At 37.6% G+C, this 10293-nt stretch overlaps 2 pseudogenes; both read left to right on the forward strand.

Moving 5' to 3' along the window:
• The first annotated feature begins 234 nt into the window (after window positions 1-234).
• Window positions 235-1024, forward strand: LOC113929330 (annotated as a pseudogene).
• A 2387-nt stretch (window positions 1025-3411) lies between these two features.
• Window positions 3412-3921, forward strand: LOC113929400 (annotated as a pseudogene).
• Window positions 3922-10293: the final 6372 nt, after the last annotated feature.

The raw sequence follows: 10293 nt of genomic DNA on the forward strand, positions 1-10293 counted from the left end.
GATTTTATCAATAAATTTACCCTGATCCAAATTTATGTTCCTTCCAACATTATTCCACACCCTCAATATTGTTTCACACACATGCTCCACAAATTTCTGTCTCCATAAATTAGGAAACGTAAGTAGTTCTTTTGGAATATAGTATACTTCCTCATGAGTTATACTTCATACCTCACCTTTAGGGGCCTGCTGCAATGAGTCTAGTTATAGCCTCTTTTCGTGCCTAGTGCAGCCATGGCTTGTGGTCCCAAGAAGCATCTGAAGCACGTAGCAGCTCCGAAGCATTGGATGCTGGATAAACTGACTGGTGTGTTTGCTCCTCATCTATCTATTGGTCCCCATAAGCTGAGAGAATGTCTCCCTCTCATCATTTTCCTAAGGAACAGATTTAAGTATGCCCTAACAGGAGATAAAGTAAAGAAGATCTGTGCAGCATTTTATTAAGTTTGATAGCAAGGTCTGAACTGAAATAACTTACCCTGTTGGTTTTATGGATGTCATCAGCATTGACAAGACTGGGGAGAATTTCCATCTGATCTATGACACCAAGGGTCATTTTGCTGTTCATTGGATTACACCTGAGGAGGACAAGTATAAGTTGTGCAAAGTGAGAAAGATCTTTGTGGGGACAAAAGGAATCCCTCATCTGGTGACTCATGATGCTCACACCATCTGCTGTCCTGATCCCCTCATCAAGGTGAATGACACCATTCAAATTGATTTGGACACTGGAAAGATTACTGATTTAATCAAGTTTGATACTGGTAATCTGTGTATGGTAACTGGAGGTGCTAACCTGGGAAGAATCAGTGTGATCACCAACAGAGAGAGACACCCTGGTTCTTTTGATGTAGTTCATGTGAAAGATGCCAGTGGCAACAGCTTTGCCACCTGACTCTCCAACATTTTTGTTATTGGCAATGGCAACAAATGATGGATTTCTTTTGCTTGTGGAAAGGGTATCTGCCTTACCATTGCTGAAGAGAGAGACAAGAGACTGGCAGCCAAACAGAGCAGTGGGTAAAATGGTCCCTGACGTGATGTGATTGGAAGATGATTGGAAGTCTTTATACTTAATTAAAGGTCATACAGCACACACACACACACACACACACACACAAATGAGTCTAGTTATAGGTCAAAAAACAAAGAGGGTTTGTGGGAGTGGATCATGAGGAGAATCAGCATTGTCTTGCATGGCAGCTACATCAGAGGAGGCCATTACAATTTCCTCACACAATGCAGGGTTAATCCACTCAGAGCAGGGTGAGGGTGGAGTGGGTGGAGAAGCTGCTCCTACCACTAGTAGTGGGGAAGCCACTACTACAGGGGTGGGGAGGCCATTTCTCCTGATTGTGAGGGGGTGGAGAGGCTTCTTCCACTGCCAAAGAAAACTCATCAGAATTTAGGGGCTAAATGTCCCTAGCTTCATCAATCTTCCCACACATCTTTATTCCAACTTACAGGATCCCATTCTTTCCCCATCAGTGTACCCACTTTAACAGTAAACACCCTGTGAGAGTGGGTGTTCAAATTATAGTGTAATTCAGCCAGATGCAGGATGCGATTATGTGTTTTATTTTCAGCAATCTCAGTCCTGCAATATTGGAGATAGGGATCTCTTTTCAGACCACCCAAAGAAACTTTCAGCTTTTTATGCCTGAGCTGAGAATTTGAATCCCTGAGTTCATCCTTTTCTTTCACTATTTTGTCCAGCTACTTGGGAGCAACAGAAATCTCAATATATTTCTCGGTTTTCCAGAAATGTTCAAAAGTATAATATGCACAGTTTCTCAGCTTCTTGCTTCTTATAAATGGTTGATTAGGAGACCAATAGTATCATGGACTATCAGTGCCATCTTTACTTCTGGAAATAGAATCATTAGTGTCTCTAAATTTAATCAGGTTAGAGATGCGATTCTGGAAAGCCTCGAATCAACCCAGAAAAATCATCCTTAAAATTCTGTTTTAATCTGGGTTCTCCAGAGAAACAGAACCCAATAGGATGCAAGATACACACACACACACACACACACACACACACACACACACACACACACACAGAGAGATATAAAGAGATCATAAGGAATCGGTTTATGTTGTTACTGAGGCTGAGAAGTCCCGCAATCTGCATTCGGTAAGCTTGGAGACTCAGGAGAACTCATAGTATAATTCTGGCCTGAATCTGATTACTAATGGTGTAAGTTCCAGTCCAAGTCCTTTTTCTTTTTCTAGTCAGGACTCCAGTGGATTGGATAAAGCCCATACACTTTAGGTAGAGCAATCTGCAGTCCTCAGTCTACCAATTCAAACATTAATTTCATCCAGAAATGCCCTCACAGACATGCCCAGAATAATGGTTGGCCAAATATCGAGGCACCGTGTGGCCCAGTCAAGTTGACACATAATATTAACCATTATATCCCTTCTCTCTCATTCATTTATATCAGTACGGATGTATAGATTCTTGTTTTTTCAATGGATTTCATATTTACATTACTATCATTATTTTGGTGCTCAAATTGTCTCAGATTTGGTTTGTGACAGCCACTTTAAACTGATATCTGTGTCACTTGACATGCTTGCATTTTTCTTTTAGGGACTTTTTTTCTGGCATAACAAGCTCTCCCAGGCTCACTTTATACTTTCTTTCCCCAGCACTGAAATTTAGCTGTTTCTCTAAGAAGGTCTAGGTTCTTTTAGGAAAAGATGATGTTTAGAATTGATGATCTTGGTGTTTAATGTGCTTATTGTTATTGGGATGGTATTGTTGCTAGATCCACTCAGCAGAAAGAGGTAGGAAAAGTATCTGTATATGTATTTACATCCACATATATCTATGCTTTTACAACTACCTATGTATGTGTATGTGTATGTATATGTGTGTGTGTTAAAAAATGAGTTTCCACTAGCACACCAATACTCTCAGTTCCCAGCCAGTACCTAACACACTGACCTAAAAATTTTCAAACACTCTTGCTTTCTATATTTGTAAATCCCTTCTCTAGCCTCAAAATATTTACTAACATGCTGAGTTTCACCTGTATTTAACCAGTCTTCCAACCATACCAGCCACGTCCTCAAGATCTCAGCTTCATGTTTCTTTTTCAGCTTCTCTGCCATCTCTTTGGCCCTTGGGCATGCTTCCACCTCCACATCTCATGGTCAGACTGCCACCTCTGAGGGGAGGGAACAGAAAGGAGCTTCAACAACTCCTTAATATTGTATTTTTAAATATAGTAAACACTTTGAATATATAGTTTTAATATTCACAGATTCAGATATTCATAAGTATTTTCCAAGGTCTTTGTAAGAGTTGATAATCCTGCTGAGGCATGAATTTACATTAAACATGCAGGGCTGTGCGCCTTGCAGATGCCACCGCCCCGGAGCCGCCCTCGCAGCCCAGCCATGGTCAACCCCACCGTGTTCTTGTGTTCTTCAACATTGCCGTGGACTGCAAGCCCTTGGGCCGCGTCTCCTTCGAGCTGTTTGCAGGCAAAGTTCCAAAGACAGCAGAGAACTTCCATGCCCTGAGCACTGGAGAGAAAGGATTTGGTTATAAAGGTTCCTGCTTTCACAGGGTTATTCCAGGATTTATGTGCGGGACTTCAGGCACTGGAGGCAAGCCCATCTATGGGGAGAAGTTTGATGATGAGAATTTCATCCTGAAGCACACGGGTCCTGCCATCCTGTCCATGTCAACGCTGGACCCAACATGAATGGTTCCCAGTTCTTCATCTGCACTGCCAAGACCGAGTGGTTGGATGGCAAGCATGTGGTTTTCGGCAAGGTCAAAGAAGGCATGAACATCATGGAGGCCATGGAGTGCTTTGGGTCCAGTATTGCTGGAGAGTATTGCTGTCCAGGAACAGCAAGACCAGCAAGAAGATCACCATTGCTGACTGTGGACAGATCTAATAAATCTGACCTGTGTTTTATCTTAACTACCAGACCATTCCTTCTGTAGCTGGGGAGAGCACCCCTCCACCCCTACCTGCTCGAAATACGCCAGAATCTCTGCGGGCTCCATGGTTCCTTATCCCCAGGTCTAGCTGGATTGCAGAGTTCAGTTTATGATGATAAAATAAAACCTAAACCACAAAACAACAACAACAACAACAAAAACATGCCAGGCTGTGGTTAAGAGAAAGTCACTTACTCCCAGTGCCCCATTCACTGGGTGTTATATGCAAACAATGAATCATGGGACGCTACATCAAAAATTAATGATATAATGTATGGTGATTAACATAACATAATAAAAATAAATAAATAAATATGCATTCCTGGGGAAAAAAAAAGAAAGTCACTTACTGTGGTAGTTTTAAATATATCTATAAATTCTTTGCTATTCTTCCCATCAAGAAGTGGAATCTAATTCTTCCCATGTATAAGGGCTGGCCTTAATGACTTGCTTTTAACAAATAGAATATGGCAGAAATGATATCACCTTATATCCAAGGCCAAATGCTATAAGGTGATCTGTCTCTTTTCCTCTTGGGATTCTTTCTTTTGGAACCCAGCCCCATGCTGTGAGGAATTCCGGGCTATATGGAGAGTCCATGTCTAGGTGTTTTGAACAGTATCCCAGCTGAAGTCTCAGCCAAAGGCCAGCATTAACTACCAGATACGTAAGATGACTCCAGTCCCCAGCCATTGTCTGACTATAACCAAATAAGACACCCTGAGCAAAAACTGCCTAGCTGAGCCCAATCAACCCCCAGGCTCATGAGGGAGAATCATAATGAAACATTTGGATTTCCTTTCAGCTGCGGAGTTTGAGATGGTTTATTACAAAACAGTAGATAACCAGAATATTTATCTAATGACTGTGTCTATCCACTTGTCTAGAATCTGATCTGAACACAGATTTGCCATTTATATTTTAGTATAGTAACGTATTTAATTCTTCTAACAACTCTATCAAGTAGACATCAAAATCCCTAATTTTTAGAGTTGATAAGTAATATGTTATCATGGAAACCTGAGAAATAAAGTCTTAGAAAATGTTAAGGGTCTGCAGCAATTCATTTTTGTTTTTGTTTTTCTTTTTTTTTCAGTATCTTAAAACTTGATTACCTCAAGGACTTTTTCAGTCATTCCCTTTGACTTTTATGCAGCATTTGAAGCCACATAGCATCACCTTCTTTAAGAAATTTTCCTTTTTTTCTAGCTTCCACAACATTACAGTGGCCTATTTTTTCATTCACTTCTTCAACAACTTCTTTTCTGCCTTCTTGGCTCTTCTTTCTGCCCTGTTTCCCAAGGTGACATTTCCCAGGGTGCAATCTGAAATGCTCTACTCTCTTTACAGTCTTTCTCAGAAGTCTTCTCTCACTATAATTATCATTTCTAAACAGATAAATTTCCCTATCTGAATTGATAGCCCTGATTTTTTTCTATATTTGTATTTTCCAGCTCATCATTTCCTCTTTAAAACCTCAGTGTCATCCCAAAATACAATTAAGACAGAACCATACTTTCAACTTTCTCATCAAAAATAACTCTATCTTTTGACATACTCATTCCAGTCTTTGGCATCATTACTTTCTTAATAAAACCAAAGTTTAAACTTCATAGTTCTTTGATTAATCCCTTTTCTTTTTCTTTTTTTGTAGGGAGTCATGAAGTCCTGATTCTTTTCATCCTTTCTGTTATATTTGACACCATCTCTACCTGAGCCATTGCCTGCTAACTGGTTGCTAGGCTTCCAACCTCCTTCCTGTCCTGTTTATTAGTACCAGCTGTCTTATTTATTAGTACCAGCTCATATCACTAAAATATTTTCATATTAAATCCTGATTGAAAACTTCCAAATGTATCTCATTATATAGGACATAAAGATTCTCCAGAACTGGACCACAACTGTTTTACTAATTTGTCTCATCCTCACCTCTCAAATGTAATTCCCGTATCAGTCAGATGGGTCTCTTCACCGTCCCTTAAACATTTCTTGTCATGCTTGCCTCTTCAGCTTTGTTTCCTTTGCTTCCCTGGAGTTCTCTCATTTTTTTGTATTTGTTCAACTCCAACCCTCAAGGCATTCTTATCAGCCCAAGTGGTGATAAAGGGCTTTGAAGAAAAATAAAACTGTATTAAAGGGAGATACGTATGTATGGGAGGTGGGAAGTACTATTTTATAGAAAATGGCCAGGGAATTCCTCTGTCATAGAGGAGATCTGGAAGAAATGAAGAGAGATCCACAGATATATCTGAGAGAAGATTATTCTAAGCAGAGGAAACAGCAAATGCAAAGGCCCTGAAGCAGAATGTGCTTGGTATGGTCAAGAAACAAGGAATACTGCAGGGCTAGAGTAGAATGAGCAAGGGGATGGATTTGGAGATGAGGTCAGGGAGGTTGGGGTGCAGTTCTTGCAGAATGGTGATGGTTATTCCAAGGACTGTGGCTTGACTCCATGTAAGAAAATCATTGGACTGCAGGCTTTGGGCGTAGTGTCATCTGGTTTATGTGTTAGATCAGAACTTTGATTATCATGGTATCCCTTCTCTGGAAATGCCAGGAATCTGACAATTTATAAAAATCAGGAAAACCTCCTTCCTTTTAAAGAAACCCATCTAACCTTTGGATTATTTTACTATAAGTCTAAATCATAATATATTCAATATTTGGAGATTTCAAAATTTTATGTTTTGTTTCTTAATTTTGTTCTGCTTTTCTTTTCTTTGATTTTACTGTTTTGTAACATAATTTTATTCTCCAAAGTAATACATATATATAGTTTAAAAGACAAATATTGATACAAGTTTATAGAAGAAATGGTGTTCTTTTCCTTTCCCTTTCCTACGTCTGACTCCTGCTCTCCTATGGTAATTACTTTTAATTCTTTTATCTTTGTTTATAGTATACCTAAGTAATATGTTTATACTGCCATTCTGGATTTTTTTTTCCAGTTTTAGATATTATCTGTTAATTTCCTCCAGAGAATGTAATGATACAACTCTATCATGTATCTCTCTTGTGGGCTACTTATATGTTCTCATTTCCCTTCCACCTTTTCCCTATATAGTTTTATCAGTTTTTGGATGGGTCAGTATTCAGTGTTTATATTATTATAGCCATGAAAATATTGTTGAACCATGTTGTATACTATGATTATTTTCTTTGCTTATATAACTTTTTTCTCATTTCCCTTTCTTTCTTTCTTTTTTTCTTTCTTTCTTTCTTTCTTTCTTTCTTTCTTTCTTTCTTTTTCTTTCTTTCTTTCTTATTCCTATTTGGTTCTTTTGTAGTTGCCTGTGTACCTATATCATTAGTTCTTTTCCAACTCTCCAAATGCATTTTAAAATCAGTCCTACATTTTTTTTTTAATATGGTCAAATGCATCAGGTAAACTGTCAGTTCTTTTTTTTTTTTAATTTGTTTTCTTGAAAAGCCATCCCTTCTAGAACCCTCTGTACTTTTGCTCCAATCTGGACAGGGTGTTCTCTAGACCTGTTGGCTCTTGTCACCCTTGGACTTCCTCATCTTTCTAGCACTTCATTATACCATCATCCCAGAAATAATACCCTTTAGCTCTCTCATATTATAGCCCATATTTCTTGGGTCTTGTTGTTGTTGTTGTTATACCATATCTTCCATTAGCTTCCTAAGAAAGATGTCATCAAAGGTAATTTTTTTTTACCTTACATATCTGAAAATATATTTATTCCACCATAGTTTGGTTTTGAACTCTGGGTTACAGAGCTCTCTTTTTTTTTGCCCTTAGTTAGAAAGGCATTGCTCTGTTATCATCTAGCTTTTTACGCTGTTGAGAAATTTGATATTTGATTTCTAATTTGTTATTACATTCTGGTGTTTAGTTAGCATGAAGGGACAGACTTTATTCACCTTCTCAGCTAATCTCGTTCTAGGACATTCCCTGTTTTCATAGATATCTTGTGTCTCTAATTTCTCACCATTTCTAGATTTTGCAACATAAATTATCCTGCTCTTATTTGGCATTGCTTGCTGTTGGGACTTAAGTTTTAACTTATCTGCTCTGTTAAATTAGAGACCACTCAATTACCTATTTTCCATCTTCCAAAATTATGTTTAAATCTCTTGTTTTCTTTATCTTTTTCACTCTTTCTTCTTGTGGGGTTTATACTTCTTAGAAACTTCTTTGTATTGATTTCTGGACATTGCAGGGATTAAATATGTGTTCAATATGCCATGTTTGACAGGAAGTTAAGGATTTCAGAATTTTAAGAAACAAACCTATCTTTCTACCTTTGTTTAAAGAGCTTCAATTTCCATATACAGTCTATCTATAAAGCAAATTCCCTAATAGTGCAAAGTAACATCTGCTAATATAAAAATGCTAGATAGGAATTGAATTCATGAAAATCAAATCAACACATTAGTCAGGGTCTAACATGACAGTACTAGGCATCAAGAGGATATTAAAGAAGTATATGATATGGTCTCTTCTCTTAGGGTGCTTACCATCTTGTTGGGATGATAAGGTACACACACTATCATATGAGAGAGTTAAAGATTTCATTAGAAATAGAAAAAAAATACTAGAAATGGACTTGAACAAAAAAGTTGATGGTTTAATTAAGTGGAATAGATAAGGTAGGTGCTTCTGAGAAGAATGGGAATGTATGAATAAAGGTATGAATATAACATAAAAACGTTCTAAAAATAAAGTACATTTGCAACACTGACAGTTTCTTACCTATTTTGTTCATTTTATGTAATCTTTTTTTGGGGGGGAGGTTGAAGGTAGTAGCAATAATCAATTTCAAAGAAATGTTAGTGGCCTTAATTATTTACAGTCATTGTAGGCCTCAAAATGGTGTTTTCTTCAGACATTCTTTGAGTCTTTCTGTTTCAACTACATGATTCGAAGTGGAGATCAGCCTCTATGTCTGGCAAAGCTAGACTTAATTGGATTAGCAAATGCAAGTCTAGAATTTTAAATACCAAATTTGTGCACATTCTTGGCATTCTACACCCATTGGAGGCATTTCGGAATGTTTAAAAGTCTCCAAAGGGTCCAGAGTAACCAATCTACCCACTCGGGCAAAAATTTCAAACTAAGGAGGCTACATTTTCATTTTAAAATGTTTTCCAATTTCTCAGTATACCACTGCAGTTTAGCTCCTTGCTTGTGAGCCTAAGTGTATCAGAGAATATACCTCCTATTCTTTTTTCTTCTCTCTCTCTAGATAGTTGCTAGGCCTTCATTCATCCATTTGCCATTTCCCACATTTGATAAGTGAATGCTGAATATAATTTTTGTATTCAAACATGTGAGTTCTCATTCCAAATATAGTCCTCAGTGAGGCAAGAGAATGTTAATATCCCTTTCTCCCTTCCCTATCCTCATCTTTACAATCCTGGGAGTTTAACTAGCTTGCTTTATGAAATTTAACTCTGCTGATAGTCTTCAGTCTTCTTCAATGTTTAATTCAAATCTACTGCTCTGCCATAACACCTTTCCCAATTCTAATATATATTTAACCCTATATCACCTGAATTGTGTTTTATTTACCACAGACTGAGACATTTTAGCATGTACTGTTTCTCTAATAATATGATGTGTATTTGATGTGATCAGTCCCCATAGATTGATCAAGAAATAAATTTCAAGAGGCACCTGGGTGGCTCAGTCACTTCAGTGTCTGACTCTTGATTTTGGCTTAGGTCATGATCTCAGGGTCCTGCGATCAAGCCCTATGTCAGGCTCCATGCTCAGCGGGGAGTCTCCTTGAGATTCTCTCTCTCCTTCTGCCCTTCCCCCCCCATTCGCATGCACTCTCTCCCCACTCTCTAAAATAAATAAATCTTTTTTAAAAAAAGAAATTTCAAAGATGTCATATTACATATAGAATATAATTTTGCTGATAATTCAATCATTTATTGGACATACACAAAGTGGATCAATTGGTTTTACTACAACTGATTCTAACCAATTATAACCATGTTTCAATTGCAATAATCTTAGTTAAAAATAACCATCTTTCAAGACATATATGTTTCCCTAAAAAAAAATACATTCTATAACTAGATTTTTGAATGTGAAAAATATTTCCACCTCAGAAGTTAATTTTCCACCTCAGAAAAATATTTCCATTTCAGGTATCTTGAAATTTATGGATAAAATGTTTTCAGTACAGAACTGTGTGTTTGGTGAATGGAGATTTACAAAGAGAAAATGAACATCAAAACTTCAGCTTAATCTTTAGCAGTTCTTTGCACACATCCTCCCCTTGTACCCTAAATTTGAAGACTAATTAACACATGTATCATTTTGCCTTTGCATACTTACTTTCAAACACTCT

This window comes from Zalophus californianus, chromosome 5, assembly GCF_009762305.2.
Source record: "Zalophus californianus isolate mZalCal1 chromosome 5, mZalCal1.pri.v2, whole genome shotgun sequence".
Classification (NCBI taxonomy): Eukaryota; Metazoa; Chordata; class Mammalia; order Carnivora; family Otariidae; genus Zalophus; species Zalophus californianus.